Source organism: Tachypleus tridentatus, chromosome 10 (genome assembly GCF_004210375.1).
Source record: "Tachypleus tridentatus isolate NWPU-2018 chromosome 10, ASM421037v1, whole genome shotgun sequence".
NCBI classification, from domain to species: domain Eukaryota; kingdom Metazoa; phylum Arthropoda; class Merostomata; order Xiphosura; family Limulidae; genus Tachypleus; species Tachypleus tridentatus.
This window is the reverse complement of record NC_134834.1, coordinates 3,934,897-3,952,725: the sequence shown is the minus strand read 5'-3', so window position 1 is coordinate 3,952,725 and position 17,829 is coordinate 3,934,897. Positions and strand designations below refer to the sequence as shown.

At 32.1% G+C, this 17,829-nt stretch overlaps 1 pseudogene across 1 annotated transcript in view; it reads left to right on the top strand.

Moving 5' to 3' along the window:
- Positions 1-2,415: 2,415 nt before the first annotated feature.
- Positions 2,416-17,829, top strand: part of LOC143228657 (transient receptor potential protein-like) — a 50,488-nt pseudogene continuing 35,074 nt past the window's right edge. Inside the window, exon 1 of the transcript XR_013015382.1 lies at positions 2,416-2,574. The product of XR_013015382.1 is annotated as a transient receptor potential protein-like (transcript). The remainder of the gene's footprint in view (positions 2,575-17,829) is intronic.

The following is a 17,829-nucleotide window of genomic DNA, read 5'->3' as shown; positions in this document are numbered from 1 at the left end:
TCTGTACTTTAACTTACTTTGGTTTTATTATCTTAGTTTCCAAACAACACTTCCAACCTATGCAACACGTATTTAATATCTGTACTTTAACTTACTTTGGTTTTATCTTAGTTTCCAAACAACACTTCGAACCTATGCAACAAGTATTTAATATCTGTACTTTAACTTACTTTGGTTTTATTATCTTAGTTTCCAAACAACACTTCCAACCTATGCAACACGTATTTAATATCTGTACTTTAACTTACTTTGGTTTTATTATCTTAGTTTCCAAACAACACTTCCAACCTATGCAACATGTATTTAATATCTGTACTTTAACTTACTTTGGTTTTATTATCTTAGTTTCCAAACAACACTTCGAACCTATGCAACAAGTATTTAATATATGTACTTTAACTTACTTTGGTTTTATTATCTTAGTTTCCAAACAACACTTCCAACCTATCCAACACGTATTTAATATATGTACTTTAACTTACTTTGGTTTTATTATCTTAGTTTCCAAACAACACTTCCAACCTATGCAACACGTATTTAATATCTGTACTTTAACTTACTTTGGTTTTATTATCTTAGTTTCCAAACAACACTTCGAACCTATGCAACACGTATTTAATATCTGTACTTTAACTTACTTTGGTTTTATTATCTTAGTTTCCAAACAACACTTCCAACCTATGCAACACGTATTTAATATCTGTTCTTTAACTTACTTTGGTTTTATTATCTTAGTTTCCAAACAACAGTTCCAACCTATGCAACGCGTATTTAATATCTGTACTTTAACTTACTTTGGTTTTATTATCTTAGTTTCCAAACAACACTTCCAACATATGCAACATGTATTTAATATCTGTACTTTAACTTACTTTGGTTTTATTATCTTAGTTTCCAAACAACACTTCGAACCTATGCAACAAGTATTTAATATCTGTACTTTAACTTACTTTGGTTTTATTATCTTAGTTTCCAAACAACACTTCCAACCTATGCAACACGTATTTAATATCTGTACTTTAACTTACTTTGGTTTTATTATCTTAGTTTCCAAACAACACTTCCAACCTATGCAACATGTATTTAATATCTGTACTTTAACTTACTTTGGTTTTATTATCTTAGTTTCCAAACAACACTTCGAACCTATGCAACAAGTATTTAATATCTGTACTTTAACTTACTTTGGTTTTATTATCTTAGTTTCCAAACAACACTTCGAACCTATGCAACACGTATTTAATATCTGTACTTTAACTTACTTTGGTTTTATTATCTTAGTTTCCAAACAACACTTCCAACCTATGCAACACGTATTTAATATCTGTTCTTTAACTTACTTTGGTTTTATTATCTTAGTTTCCAAACAACACTTCCAACCTATGCAACACGTATTTAATATCTGTACTTTAACTTACTTTGGTTTTATTATCTTAGTTTCCAAACAACACTTCCAACCTATGCAACATGTATTTAATATCTGTACTTTAACTTACTTTGGTTTTATTATCTTAGTTTCCAAACAACACTTCGAACCTATGCAACACTTAATATCTGTACTTTAACTTACTTTGGTTTTATTATCTTAGTTTCCAAACAACACTTCCAACCTATGCAACACGTATTTAATATCTGTACTTTAACTTACTTTGGTTTTATTATCTTAGTTTCCAAACAACACTTCCAACCTATGCAACATGTATTTAATATCTGTACTTTAACTTACTTTGGTTTTATTATCTTAGTTTCCAAACAACACTTCGAACCTATGCAACAAGTATTTAATATCTGTACTTTAACTTACTTTGGTTTTATTATCTTAGTTTCCAAACAACACTTCCAACCTATGCAACACGTATTTAATATCTGTACTTTAACTTACTTTGGTTTTATTATCTTAGTTTCCAAACAACACTTCGAACCTATGCAACACGTATTTAATATCTGTACTTTAACTTTTTCTTCTTTCTTTTTACCACTCGATTCCATCAAGGAACATAGGGCCGCAATCTCTTGCGGTTTCATGAACAAGTATTTAAGTGAGCAGGTTGTTAGCCCACTGCACCGAGCCGTCCCTAATTTAGCAATGTAAGACTAGAGGGAAGGCAGCTAGTCATCACCACCCACCGCCAACTTTTGGGCTACTCTTAGTACCAACGAATAGTGGAATTGACCGTAACATAATAACGCCCCCACGGTTGAAAGGGCGAGCATGTTTGATGCGCCCTCAGATTACGAGTCGAATGCCTTAACCCATTTCAAGTCTAATTAGATCCAGTTTCACATTTAATGTTTAATTAGAACCATTTTCTTATTAAAACTTCAAGTCTAACTCGGTCATAACACGTGTATCTTTATGAAATGTTGCACAGTGATTCGATAATCTATTTAACCAAGTACTGCTAAACACTAACTGATGAAGCACTACAACATACAGGCACTGAACAACTTGGCTTCTGTCTTTGTTCCAGACAGTTGCAGGCACTGAACAACTTGGCTTCTGTCTTCAGTTGTTCTTCGAGTGAATTCTGTTTTCATGTCTCCAAAAGTTTTCGTACATCACTGAAGAACACGGTAAGTGTTGAAACTGTGTTGTTTACTGAAATGTTATGTGCGTTACGTGTTATTATAACACATTATTTTGTAAACAGTATATTTGTTTTTATATATATCAATAGTTATGATACGGTTGGTGCGTTAAACACTTGTAATTGTTAGGACATATTTAAAGGGTTGGAACAGTTCTCTCAACAAGTTTAAATACTTTTAATGGTTAGGACAGTTCTCTCTATATGTTTAAATATTTTGAACACTTGGGACAGTTCTCTATATACGTTTAAATCATTTAATGGTTGGGACAGTTTTCTATATATGTTTAAATATCTGTAATACATGGGACAGTTCTCTAAATACGTTTAACTCATTTAATGGTTGAGACAATATCAATGTTTAAGTATTTTGAATACTTGGGACAGTTCTCTATATATATGTTTAAATATCTTGAATACATGGGACAGTTCTCTATATACGTTTAAATCATTTAATGGTTGGGACAATTCTCTATATATGTTTAAATATTTTGAATACTTGGGACAGTTCTCTATATACGTTTAAATCATTTAATGGTTGGGACAATTCTCTATATATGTTTAAATATTTTGAATACTTGGGACAGTTCTCTATATACGTTTAAATCATTTAATGGTTAGGACAGTTCTCTCTACAAGTTTAACTAATTTTAATGATTCAGACCGTTCAGTCTATACGTTTAAATATTTTTAATAGTTGGGACATTTCTCTCTATACGTTTAAAAACTTTTAATGGTTGGGACAGTTCGCTCTATGCGTTTAAATATTTTAAAAGTTGGAACAATTCTCTCTATACGTTTAAAAACTTTTAATGGTGGGACAGTTCGCTCTATACGTTTAAATATATTTAATAATTGGGACATTTCTCTCTACACGTTTAAAAAGTTTTAATGGTTTGGACAGTTCGCTCTATACGTTTAAATATATTTAATAGTTGGAACAATTCTCTCTATACGTTTAAAAACTTTTAATGGTTGGGACAGTTCGCTCTATACGTTTATATATTTCTAATAGTTGGGACATTTCTCTCTATACGTTTAAAAACTTTTAATGGTTGGGACAGTTCGCTCTATGCGTTTAAATATTTTAAAAGTTGGAACAATTCTCTCTATACGTTTAAAAACTTTTAATGGTTGGGACAGTTCGCTCTATACGTTTAAATATATTTAATAGTTGGGACATTTCTCTCTACACGTTTAAAAAGTTTTAATGGTTTGGACAGTTCGCTCTATACGTTTAAATATATTTAATAATTGGGATATTTCTCTCTATACGTTTAAAAACTTTTATTGGTTGGGACAGTTCGCTCTCTACGTTTAAATATATTTAATAGTTGGGACATTTCTCTCTATACGTTTAAATATATTTAATAGTTGAGACATTTCTCTCTATACGTTTAAAAACTTTTAATGGTTGGGACAGTTCGCTATATACGTTTAAATATTTTAAAAGTTGGAACAATTCTCTCTATACGTTTAAAAACTTAATGGTTCGGACAGTTCGCTCTATACGTTTAAATATAGTTAATAGTTGGGACATTTCTCTCTATACGTTTAAAAACTTTTAATGGTTGGGACAGTTCGCTCTATACGTTTAAATATTTTAAAAGTTGGACAATTCTCTCTATACGTTTAAAAACTTTTAATGGTTGGGACAGTTCGCTCTATACGTTTAAATATATTTAATAGTTGGGACATTTCTCTCTATACGTTTAAAAACTTTTAATGGTTGGGACAGTTCGCTCTATACGTTTAAATATATTTAATAGTTGGGACATTTCTCTCTATACGTTTAAAAACTTTTAATGGTTGGGACAGTTCGCTCTATACGTTTAAATATTTTAAAAGTTGGAACAATTCTCTCTATACGTTTAAAAACTTTTAATGGTTGGGATAGTTCGCTCTATACGTTTAAATATATTTAATAGTTGGGACATTTCTCTCTATACGTTTAAAACTTTAATGGTTGGGACAGTTCGCTCTATACGTTTAAATATTTTAAAAGTTGGAACAATTCTCTCTATACGTTTAAAAACTTTTAATGGTTGGGACAGTTCGCTCTATACGTTTAAATATATTTAATAGTTGGGACATTTCTGTCTATACGTTTAAATATTTTAAAGTTTTTAAGCCAAAATATTTCTCTTCAGGGATACAAAATACACTTAAATAAGTGACGACAATAGGATTACTATATGAGAGGTAGACTTCGAAACAACATACGAGCCACATTATAATTAATATTTGATAAATCAAGGAACAAATATGGGTAGTTTGTAAAATGAACTACAGTAATCAAAACTTTAAAAAGCAATTTTTATTTCTGTTTGTTCAACAACCTATCATTTGTAACCCTGTAGAATTACTGATTAAATTATTACATACACTGGGTTGGTCGAAATTCACTTATAATTCGTCTTACTAGACATCTTCAAGACATACCTCGTTCTAATTTATGGTTTACCAACACTAAGGAAGAATAAACCATTCATTATTTGACTCAAACTCAGTTCCCACCACGACATTTTATATCACTAATAGGCCAAAGATATGAAACAATAAATACTAAACATATGATAACTTTATAGGTCCTGGAAAGATCTCTTAACACATTGTGTTACATTTTTTTATATCTGTTGAATCAGTCAACTGTGACTCATGAAATTAACAATTACGTGAAGGTTCCTGTTAATCTTACACAGAGATATTTACTGAAACTGAAATCTATTAATCTTACACAGAGGTATATACTGGAACTGAAATCTGTTAATCTTACACAGAGATATTTACTGGAACTGAAATCTGTTAATCTTACACAGAGATATCTACTAAAACTGAAATCTGTTAATCTTACACACAGATATTTACTGGAACTGAAATCTGTTAATCTTACACACAGATATTTACTGGAACTGAAATCTGTTAATCTTACACAGAGATATTTACTGGAACTGAAATCTGTTAATCTTACACATAGATATTTACTGGAACTGAAATCTGTTAATCTTACACAGAGGTATATACTGGAACTGAAATCTGTTAATCTTACACAGAGATATTTACTGGAATTGAAATCTGTGAATCTTACACAGAGACATTTACTGGAACTGAAATATGTTAATCTTACAGAGAGATATATACTGGAACTGAAATATGTTAATCTTACACAGAGATATTTACTGGAACTGAAATCTGTTAATCTTACACAGAGATATTTACTGGAACTGAAATCTGTTAATCTTACACAGAGATATTTACTGGAACTGAAATCTGTGAATCTTACACATAGATATTTACTGGAACTGAAATCTGTGAATCTTACACATAGATATTTACTGGAACTGAAATCTGTTAATCTTACACAGAGATATTTACTGGAACTGAAATCTGTGAATCTTACACAGAGACATTTACTGGAACTGAAATCTGTTAATCTTACACAGAGATATCTACTAAAACTGAAATCTGTTAATCTTACACAGAGATATTTACTGGAACTGAAATCTGTTAATCTTACAGAGATATTTACTGGAACTGAAATCTGTGAATCTTACACATAGATATTTACTGGAACTGAAATCTGTTAATCTTACACAGAGATATATACTGGAACTGAAATCTGTTAATCTTACACAGAGATATCTACTAAAACTGAAATCCGTTAATCTTACACAGAGATATTTACTGGAACTGAAATCTGTGAATCTTATAGAGATATTTACTGGAACTGAAATCTGTGAATCTTACAGAGATATTTACTGAAACTGAAATCTGTGAATCTTACACAGAGATATTTACTGGAACTGAAATCTGTGAATCTTACAGAAATATTTACTGGAATTGAAATCTGTTAATCTTACACAGAGATATTTACTGGAACTGAAATCTGTTAATCTTACACAGAGATATTTACTGGAACTGAAATCTGTTAATCTTACACAGAGGTATATACTGGAACTGAAATCTGTGAATCTTACAGAGATATTTACTGAAACTGAAATCTGTTAATCTTACAGAGAGATATTTACTGGAACTGAAATATGTTAATCTTACACAGAGGTATATACTGGAACTGAAATCTGTGAATCTTACACACAGATATTTACTTGAACTGAAATATGTTAATCTTACACAGAGATATTTACTGGAACTGAAATCTGTGAATCTCACACAGAGATATTTACTGGAACTGAAATATGTTAATCTTACACAGAGATATTTACTGGAACTGAAATCTGTGAATCTTACACAGAGATATTTACTGGAACTGAAATCTGTGAATCTTACACAGAGATATTTACTGGAACTGAAATCTGTGAATCATACACAGAGATATTTCTGGATATAAATCTGTGAATCTTACACAGAGATATTTACTGGCACTGAAATCTGTTAATCTTACACAGAGACATTTACTGGAACTGAAATCTGTGAATCTTACACAGAGATATTTACTGGAACTGAAATCTGTGAATCTTACACAGAGATATTTACTGGATCTGAAATCTGTGAATCTCACACAGAGGTATATACTGGAACTGAAATCTGTGAATCTCACACAGAGGTATATACTGGAACTGAAATCTGTTAATCTTACACAGAGATATTTACTGGAACTGAAATCTGTGAATCTCACACAGAGATATTTACTGGAACTGAAATATGTTAATCTTACACAGAGATATTTACTGGAACTGAAATCTGTGAATCTTACACAGAAATATTTACTGGAACTGAAATCTGTGAATCATACACAGAGATATTTCTGGATATAAATCTGTGAATCTTACACAGAGATATTTACTGGCACTGAAATCTGTTAATCTTACACAGAGACATTTACTGGAACTGAAATCTGTGAATCTTACACAGAGATATTTACTGGAACTGAAATCTGTGAATCTTACACAGAGATATTTACTGGATCTGAAATGTGTGAATCTTACACACAGATATTTACTGGAACTGAAATCTGTGAATCTCACACAGAGGTATATACTGGAACTGAAATCTGTTAATTTTACACAGAGATATTTACTGGAACTGAAATCTGCTAATCTTACACAGAGATATTTGCTGGAACTGAAATCTGTTAATCTTACACAGAGATATTTACTGGAACTGAAATCTGTTAATCTTACACAGAGATATTTACTGGAACTGAAATCTGTGAATCTTACAGAAATATTTACTGGAATTGAAATCTGTTAATCTTACACAGAGATATTTACTGGAACTGAAATCTGTTAATCTTACACAGAGATATTTACTGGAACTGAAATCTGTTAATCTTACACAGAGGTATATACTGGAACTGAAATCTGTGAATCTTACAGAGATATTTACTGAAACTGAAATCTGTTAATCTTACAGAGAGATATTTACTGGAACTGAAATATGTTAATCTTACACAGAGGTATATACTGGAACTGAAATCTGTGAATCTTACACACAGATATTTACTTGAACTGAAATATGTTAATCTTACACAGAGATATTTACTGGAACTGAAATCTGTGAATCTCACACAGAGATATTTACTGGAACTGAAATATGTTAATCTTACACAGAGATATTTACTGGAACTGAAATCTGTGAATCTTACACAGAGATATTTACTGGAACTGAAATCTGTGAATCTTACACAGAGATATTTACTGGAACTGAAATCTGTGAATCATACACAGAGATATTTCTGGATATAAATCTGTGAATCTTACACAGAGATATTTACTGGCACTGAAATCTGTTAATCTTACACAGAGACATTTACTGGAACTGAAATCTGTGAATCTTACACAGAGATATTTACTGGAACTGAAATCTGTGAATCTCACACAGAGGTATATACTGGAACTGAAATCTGTTAATTTTACACAGAGATATTTACTGGAACTGAAATCTGCTAATCTTACACAGAGATATTTACTGGAACTGAAATCTGTTAATCTTACACAGAGATATTTACTGGAACTGAAATCTGTTAATCTTACACAGAGATATTTACTGGAACTGAAATCTGTGAATCTTACAGAAATATTTACTGGAATTGAAATCTGTTAATCTTACACAGAGATATTTACTGGAACTGAAATCTGTTAATCTTACACAGAGATATTTACTGGAACTGAAATCTGTTAATCTTACACAGAGGTATATACTGGAACTGAAATCTGTGAATCTTACAGAGATATTTACTGAAACTGAAATCTGTTAATCTTACAGAGAGATATTTACTGGAACTGAAATATGTTAATCTTACACAGAGGTATATACTGGAACTGAAATCTGTGAATCTTACACACAGATATTTACTTGAACTGAAATATGTTAATCTTACACAGAGATATTTACTGGAACTGAAATCTGTGAATCTCACACAGAGATATTTACTGGAACTGAAATATGTTAATCTTACACAGAGATATTTACTGGAACTGAAATCTGTGAATCTTACACAGAGATATTTACTGGAACTGAAATCTGTGAATCTTACACAGAGATATTTACTGGAACTGAAATCTGTGAATCATACACAGAGATATTTCTGGATATAAATCTGTGAATCTTACACAGAGATATTTACTGGCACTGAAATCTGTTAATCTTACACAGAGACATTTACTGGAACTGAAATCTGTGAATCTTACACAGAGATATTTACTGGAACTGAAATCTGTGAATCTTACACAGAGATATTTACTGGATCTGAAATCTGTGAATCTTACACACAGATATTTACTGGAACTGAAATCTGTGAATCTCACACAGAGGTATATACTGGAACTGAAATCTGTTAATTTTACACAGAGATATTTACTGGAACTGAAATCTGCTAATCTTACACAGAGATATTTACTGGAACTGAAATCTGTTAATCTTACACAGAGATATTTACTGGAACTGAAATCTGTGAATCTTACAGAGATATTTACTGGAACTGAAATCTGTTAATCTTACACAGAGATATTTACTGGAACTGAAATCTGTTAATCTTACACAGAGATATTTACTGGAACTGAAATCTGTTAATCTTACACAGAGGTATATACTGGAACTGAAATCTGTGAATCTTACAGACATATTTACTGGAACTGAAATCTGTGAATCTCACAGAGATATTTACTGGAACTGAAATGTGTTAATCTTACACAGAGGAATTTACTGGTACTGAAATATGTTAATCTTACACAGAGATATTTACTGGAACTTAAATCTGTTAATCTTACACAGAGATATTTACTAAAACTGAAATCTGTGAATCTTACACAGAAATATTTATTGGAACTGAAATCTATTAATCTTACACAGAGATATTTACTGGAACTGAAGTCTGTTAATCTTACATAGAGGTATTTACTGGAATTGAAATCTGTTAATCTTACAGAGATATTTACTGGAACTGAAATCTGTTAATCTTACACAGAGATATTTACTGGAACTGAAATCTGTTAATCTTACACAGAGATATTTACTGGAACTGAAATCTGTTAATCTTACACAGAGATATTTACTGGAACTGAAATCTGTTAATCTTACACAGAGGTATATACTGGAACTGAAATATGTTAATCTTACACAGAGGTATTTACTGGATCTGAAATCTGTGAATCTTACACAGAGATATATACTTTAACTACAATATTTTCGTTCAACCTACGAGGTCAGTTAACAGTGTTAATGGAAGATTAAACGTCTTCATGTCAATTAATGAGATAATTTAACATCTTAATAAGACCTGAATCGTTCATCTTATCAGAAAATGAAATAATTTGACATTGGTATTTGTTTGTATAGAACAATATGACCACTAATATAAAGTTAAAATACAGATTTATCATTTAGTATTAAATATTTGTTTGTATGGAACAATATGACCACTTATATAAAGTTAAAATATAGATTTATCATTTAGTATTAAAATAACCATTTACAACCATTATTGCGGAGATTGGCTGGAAAGTAATTTACAAAATAAGACTTACTGTAATTCACGTAGCATATATAAAAAAAAGCTTTAAAATAAACCACGTGTCACAGGTAAAGAGAACTTTCACATTAATCATGTGGCACTTATAAATACAAAACTTTACATAATCCACTATGCTTTAGGGTTCTTGGTAATTAATCAAAACATTTGGATTATTAGTGATTGATCAAGACACTTCCCAATCGTTAGAACTGTCTAAACGTGCAGAAAATACTGTCCAAACTGTTAAAATACTTAAAACGTGTAGAGAATTCTCCTCACTCCGTTAAAACAGTTGAAACGTGTAGAGAGAACTGTCCTACGTGATGAAAATGTCTAAACGTGTAGTGAACTTTCCAGACGTTAGAAATGGTTAAAAAAATATAGAAAAGTGTCTCAACTATTAATAAACATGTACAGTTCTCTGCCAATAGTGTCTCAACTATTAATACTGTATAAACATGTACAGTTCTCTGCCAATAGTGTCTCAGCTATTAATACTGTATAAACATGTACAGTTCTCTGCCAACAGTGTCTCAACTATTAATACTGTATAAACATGTACAGTTCTCTGCCAATAGTGTCTCAACTATTAATACTGTATAAACATGTACAGTTCTCTGCCAATAGTGTCTCAACTATTAATACTGTATAAACATGTACAGTTCTCTACCAACAGTGTCTCAACTATTAATACTGTATAAACATGTACAGTTCTCTGCCAACAGTGTCTCAACTATTAATACTGTATAAACATGTACAGTTCTCTGCCAATAGTGTCTCAACTATCAATACTGTATAAACATGTACAGTTCTCTGCCAATAGTGTCTCAACTATTAATACTGTATAAACATGTACAGTTCTCTGCCAATAGTGTCTCAACTATTAATACTGTATAAACATGTACAGTTCTCTGCCAATAGTGTCTCAACTATTAATACTGTATAAACATGTACAGTTCTCTGCCAATAGTGTCTCAACTATTAATACTGTATAAACATGTACAGTTCTCTGCCAATAGTGTCTCAACTATTAATACTGTATAAACATGTACAGTTCTCTGCCAATAGTGTCTCAACTATCAATACTGTATAAACATGTACAGTTCTCTGCCAATAGTGTCTCAACTATCAATACTGTATAAACATGTACAGTTCTCTGCCAATAGTGTCTCAACTATCAATACTGTATAAACATGTACAGTTCTCTGCCAATAGTGTCTCAACTATCAATACTGTATAAACATGTACAGTTCTCTGCCAATAGTGTCTCAACTATTAATACTGTATAAACATGTACAGTTCTCTGCCAATAGTGTCTCAACTATTAATACTGTATAAACATGTACAGTTCTCTGCCAATAGTGTCTCAACTATTAATACTGTATAAACATGTACAGTTCTCTGCCAATAGTGTCTCAACTATTAATACTGTATAAACATGTACAGTTCTCTGCCAATAGTGTCTCAACTATTAATACTGTATAAACATGTACAGTTCTCTGCCAATAGTGTCTCAACTATCAATACTGTATAAACATGTACAGTTCTCTGCCAATAGTGTCTCAACTATTAATACTGTATAAACATGTACAGTTCTCTGCCAATAGTGTCTCAACTATCAATACTGTATAAACATGTACAGTTCTCTACCAATAGTGTCTCAACTATTAATACTGTATAAACATGTACAGTTCTCTGCCAATAGTGTCTCAACTATTAATACTGTATAAACATGTACAGTTCTCTGCCAATAGTGTCTCAACTATTAATACTGTATAAATATGTACAGTTCTCTGCCAATAGTGTCTCAACTATTAATACTGTATAAACATGTACAGTTCTCTGCCAATAGTGTCTCAACTCTTAATACTGTACAAACATGTACAGTTCTCTGCCAATAGTGTCTCAACTATTAATACTGTATAAACATGTACAGTTCTCTGCCAATAGTGTCTCAACTATTAATACTGTATAAACATGTACAGTTCTCTGCCAATAGTGTCTCAACTATTAATACTGTATAAACATGTACAGTTCTCTGCCAATAGTGTCTCAACTATTAATACTGTATAAACATGTACAGTTCTCTGCCAATAGTGTCTCAACTATTAATACTGTATAAACATGTACAGTTCTCTGCCAATGGTGTCTCAACTATTAATACTGTATAAACATGTACAGTTCTCTGCCAATAGTGTCTCAACTATTAATACTGTATAAACATGTACAGTTCTCTGCCAATAGTGTCTCAACTATCAATACTGTATAAACATGTACAGTTCTCTGCCAATAGTGTCTCAACTATTAATACTGTATAAACATGTACAGTTCTCTGCCAATAGTGTCTCAACTATCAATACTGTATAAACATGTACAGTTCTCTACCAATAGTGTCTCAACTATTAATACTGTATAAACATGTACAGTTCTCTGCCAATAGTGTCTCAACTATTAATACTGTATAAACATGTACAGTTCTCTGCCAATAGTGTCTCAACTATTAATACTGTATAAACATGTACAGTTCTCTGCCAATAGTGTCTCAACTATTAATACTGTATAAACATGTACAGTTCTCTGCCAACAGTGTCTCAACTATTAATACTGTATAAACATGTACAGTTCTCTGCCAATAGTGTCTCAACTATTAATACTGTATAAACATGTACAGTTCTCTGCCAATAGTGTCTCAACTATTAATACTGTATAAACATGTACAGTTCTCTACCAATAGTGTCTCAACTATTAATACTGTATAAACATGTACAGTTCTCTGCCAATAGTGTCTCAACTATTAATACTGTATAAACATGTACAGTTCTCTACCAATAGTGTCTCAACTATTAATACTGTACAAACATGTACAGTTCTCTGCCAATAGTGTCTCAACTATTAATACTGTATAAACATGTACAGTTCTCTGCCAATAGTGTCTCAACTATTAATACTGTATAAACATGTACAGTTCTCTGCCAATAGTGTCTCAACTATTAATACTGTATAAACATGTACAGTTCTCTGCCAATAGTGTCTCAACTATTAATACTGTATAAACATGTACAGTTCCCTGCCAATTTTTTAAAACTGTTTAAATATATAAAAAACTCTTACCAGAATGTTAATGCTGTTTATATATGTAGAGAACTCTAGTCAAACTGTTTAAAGTATAGAGAGAACGGTCGAAATCGTTAAAACTGTTTAAACATGTAGCGAGAGAATTATTCCAACTGTTAAAACTGTTTCAATGGTTGCGACTGTTCTCTCTACGTATGTAAACAGTTTTAATAGTTTTGGGAAAGAACAGTCGTAACCATTAGAACTGTTACCCATGTAGAGAGAAAAGTAGCAACCATTAGAACTGTTACAAATGTAGAGAGAACAGTCGTAACCATTAGAACTGTTTACACATGTAGAGAGAACAGTCGTAACCATTAGAACTGTTACACATGTAGAGAAAAGTCGCAACCAGTAGAACTGTTACACATGCAGAGTGAACAGTCATAACGATTAGAACTGTTTACACATGTAGAGAGAACAGTCGTAACCATTACAACTGTTTACACATGAAGAGAGAACAGTCGTAACCATTAGAACTGTTTACACATGTAGAGAGAACAGTCGTAACCATTAGAACTGTTTACACATGTAGAAAAAACAGTCGTAACCATTAGAACTGTTACACATGTAAAGAGAAAAGTAGCAACCATTAGAACTGTTACAAATGTAGAGAGAACAGTCGTAACCATTAGAACTGTTTACACATGTAGAGAGAACAGTCGTAACCATTAGAACTGTTACACATGTAGAGGAAAGTCGCAACAATTAAAACTGTTTAGATATGTAGAGAGAACAGTCGCAACCATTAAAACTGTTTACACATGTAGAGAGAACAGTCGTAACCATTAAAACTGTTTAAATACGTAGTGAGAACAGTTGCAACCATTAGAACTGTTACACATATAGACAGAGCAGTCGTAACCATTAGAACTATTACACATGTAGAGAGAAGTCTTAACCATTAGAACTGTTACACATATAGAGAAAACAGTCGTAACCATTAGAACTGTTACACATGTAGAGAGAACAGTCGTAACCATTAAAACTGTTTACACATGTAGAGAGAACAGTCGTAACCATTAAAACAGTTTACATATGTAGAGAGAACAGTCGTAACCATTAGAACTGTTACACATGTAGAGAGAACAGTCGTAACCATCAAAACTGTTTACACATGTAGAGAGAACAGTCGTAACCATCAAAACTGTTTACATATGTTGAGAGAAGAGTCGTAACCATTAGAACTGTTACACATGTAGAGAGAACAGTCGTAACCATTAAAACTGTTTACACATGTAGAGAGAACAGTCGTAACCATTAAAACAGTTTACATATGTAGAGAAAACAGTCGTAACCATTAGAACTGTTACACATGTAGAGAGAACAGTCGTAACCATCAAAACTGTTTACACACGTAGAGAGAACAGTCGTAACCATCAAAACTGTTTACATATGTTGAGAGAAGAGTCGTAACCATTAAAACTGTTTAAATACGTAGTGAGAACAGTTGCAACCATTAGAACTGTTACACATGTAGAGAGAACATTCATAACCATCAAAACTGTTTACACATGTAGAGAGAACAGTCGCAACCATTAAAACTGTTTACACATGTAGAGAAAACAGTCGTAACCATTAAAACTGTTTACATATGTTGAGAGAACAGTCGTAACCATTAAAACGGTTTAAATACGTAGTGAGAACAGTTGCAACCATTAGAACTGTTACACATGTATAGAGAACAGTCGTAACCATTAGAACTGTTACACATGTATAGAGAACAGTCGTAACCATTAGAACTGTTACACATGTCGAGAGAACAGTCGTAACCATTAGAACTGTTACACTACACATGTAGAGAGAACAGTCGTAACCATTAGAACTGTTTACACATGTAGAGAGAACAGTCGTAACCATTAGAACTGTTACACATGTAGAGAGAACAGTCGTAACCATTAGAACTGTTACACATGTAGAGAGAACAGTCGTAACCATTAAAACTGTTTACAGATGTAGAGAGAACAGTCGTAACCATTATAACTGTTACACATGTAGAGAGAACAGTCGTAACCATTATAACTGTTACACATGTAGAGAGAACAGTCGTAACCATCAAAACTGTTTACACATGTAGAGTGAACAGTCGTAACCATCAAAACTGTTTACACATGTAAAGAGAACAGTCGTAACCATTAAAACTGTTTACATATGTAGAGAGAACAGTCGCAACCATTAAAACTGTTTACACATATAGAGAGAACAGTCGTAACCATTAAAACTGTTTACATATGTTGAGAGAAGAGTCGTAACCATTAAAACTGTTTAAATACGTAGTGAGAACAGTTGCAACTATTAGAACTGTTACACATGTAGAGAGAACAGTCGTAACCATTAGAACTGTTACACATGTAGAGAGAACAGTCGTAACAATTAAAACTGTTTACATATGTAGAGAGAACAGTCGTAACCATTAGAACTGTTACACATGTAGAGAGAACAGTCGCAACCATTAGAACTATTTACATATATAGAGAACAGTCACAACCACTAAAACTGTTTACATAAGTAGAGAAATCAGACGTAACCATTAAAACTGTTTAAATACGTGGTGAGAACAGTCGCAACCATTAAAATTGTTTACATATGTAGAGAGAACAGTCGTATCCATTAAAACTGTTTAAATACGTAGTGAATACAGTCGCAACCATTAAAATTGTTTATATATGTAGAGAGAACAGTCGTAACCATTAAAACTGTTTAAATACGTAGTGAGAACTGTTGCAACCATTAAAACTGTTACACATGTAGAGAGAACAGTCGTAACCATTAAAACTGTTTACACATGTAGAGAGAACAGTCGTAACCATTAGAACTGTTACACATGCAGAGAGAACAGTCGCAACCATTAGAACTATTTACATATGTAGAGAGAACAGTCGTATCCATTAAAACTGTTTAAATACGTAGTGAATACAGTCGCAACTATTAAAATTATTTATATATGTAGAGAGAACAGTCGTAACCAATAAAACTGTTTAAATAGGTAGTGAGAACTGTAGCAACCATTAAAACTGTTTACACATGTAGAGAGAACAGTCGTAACCATTAGAACTGTTAGACATGTAGAGAGAACAGTCGTAACCATTAGAACTGTTACACATGTATAGAGAACAGTCATAACCATTAGAACTGTTACACATGTAGAGAGAACAGTCGTAACCATAAAAACTGTTTACACATGTGGAGAGAACAGTCGTAAGCATTAAAACAGTTACATATGTAGAGAGAACAGTCGTAACCATTAGAACTGTTACACATGTAGAGAGAACATTCGTAACCATCAAAACTGTTTACACATGTAGAGAGAACAGTTGTAACCATCAAAACTGTTTACACATGTAGAGAGAACAGTCGCAACCATTAAAACTGTTTACACATGTAGAGAGAACAGTCGTAACCATTAAAACTGTTTACATATGTTCAGAGAACAGTCGTAACCATTAAAACTGTTTAAATACGTAGTGAGAACAGTTGCAACCATTAAAACTGTTTACATACGTAGTGAGAACAGTCGCAACCATTAAAACTGTTTACATACGTAGTGAGAACAGTCGTAACCACTAAAACTGTTTACATATATAGAGAACAGTCACAACCACTAAAACTGTTTACATAAGTAGAGAGATCAGTCGTAATCATTAACACTGTTTAAATACGTGGTGAGAACAATCGCAACCATTAACACTGTTTAAATACGTGGTGAGAACAATCGCAACCATTAAAACTGTTTACATACGTAGTGAGCACAGTTGCAACCATTAAAACTGTTTACATACGTAGTAAGAACAGTCGTAACCATTAAAACTGTTACACATGTTGAGAGAACAATCGTAACCATTAAAACTGTTTACATATATAGAGAACAGTCACAACCACTAAAACTGTTTACATAAGTAGAGAGATCAGTCATAACCATTAAAACTGTTTAAATACGTGGTGAGAACAATCGCAACCATTAAAATTGTTTAAATACGTAGTGAATACAGTCGCAACCATTAAAATTGTTTACATATGTAGAGAGAACAGTCGTATCCATTAAAACTGTTTAAATACGTAGTGAATACAGTCGCAACCATTAAAATTGTTTATATATGTAGAGAGAACAGTCGTAACCATTAAAACTGTTTAAATACGTAGTGAGAACTGTTGCAA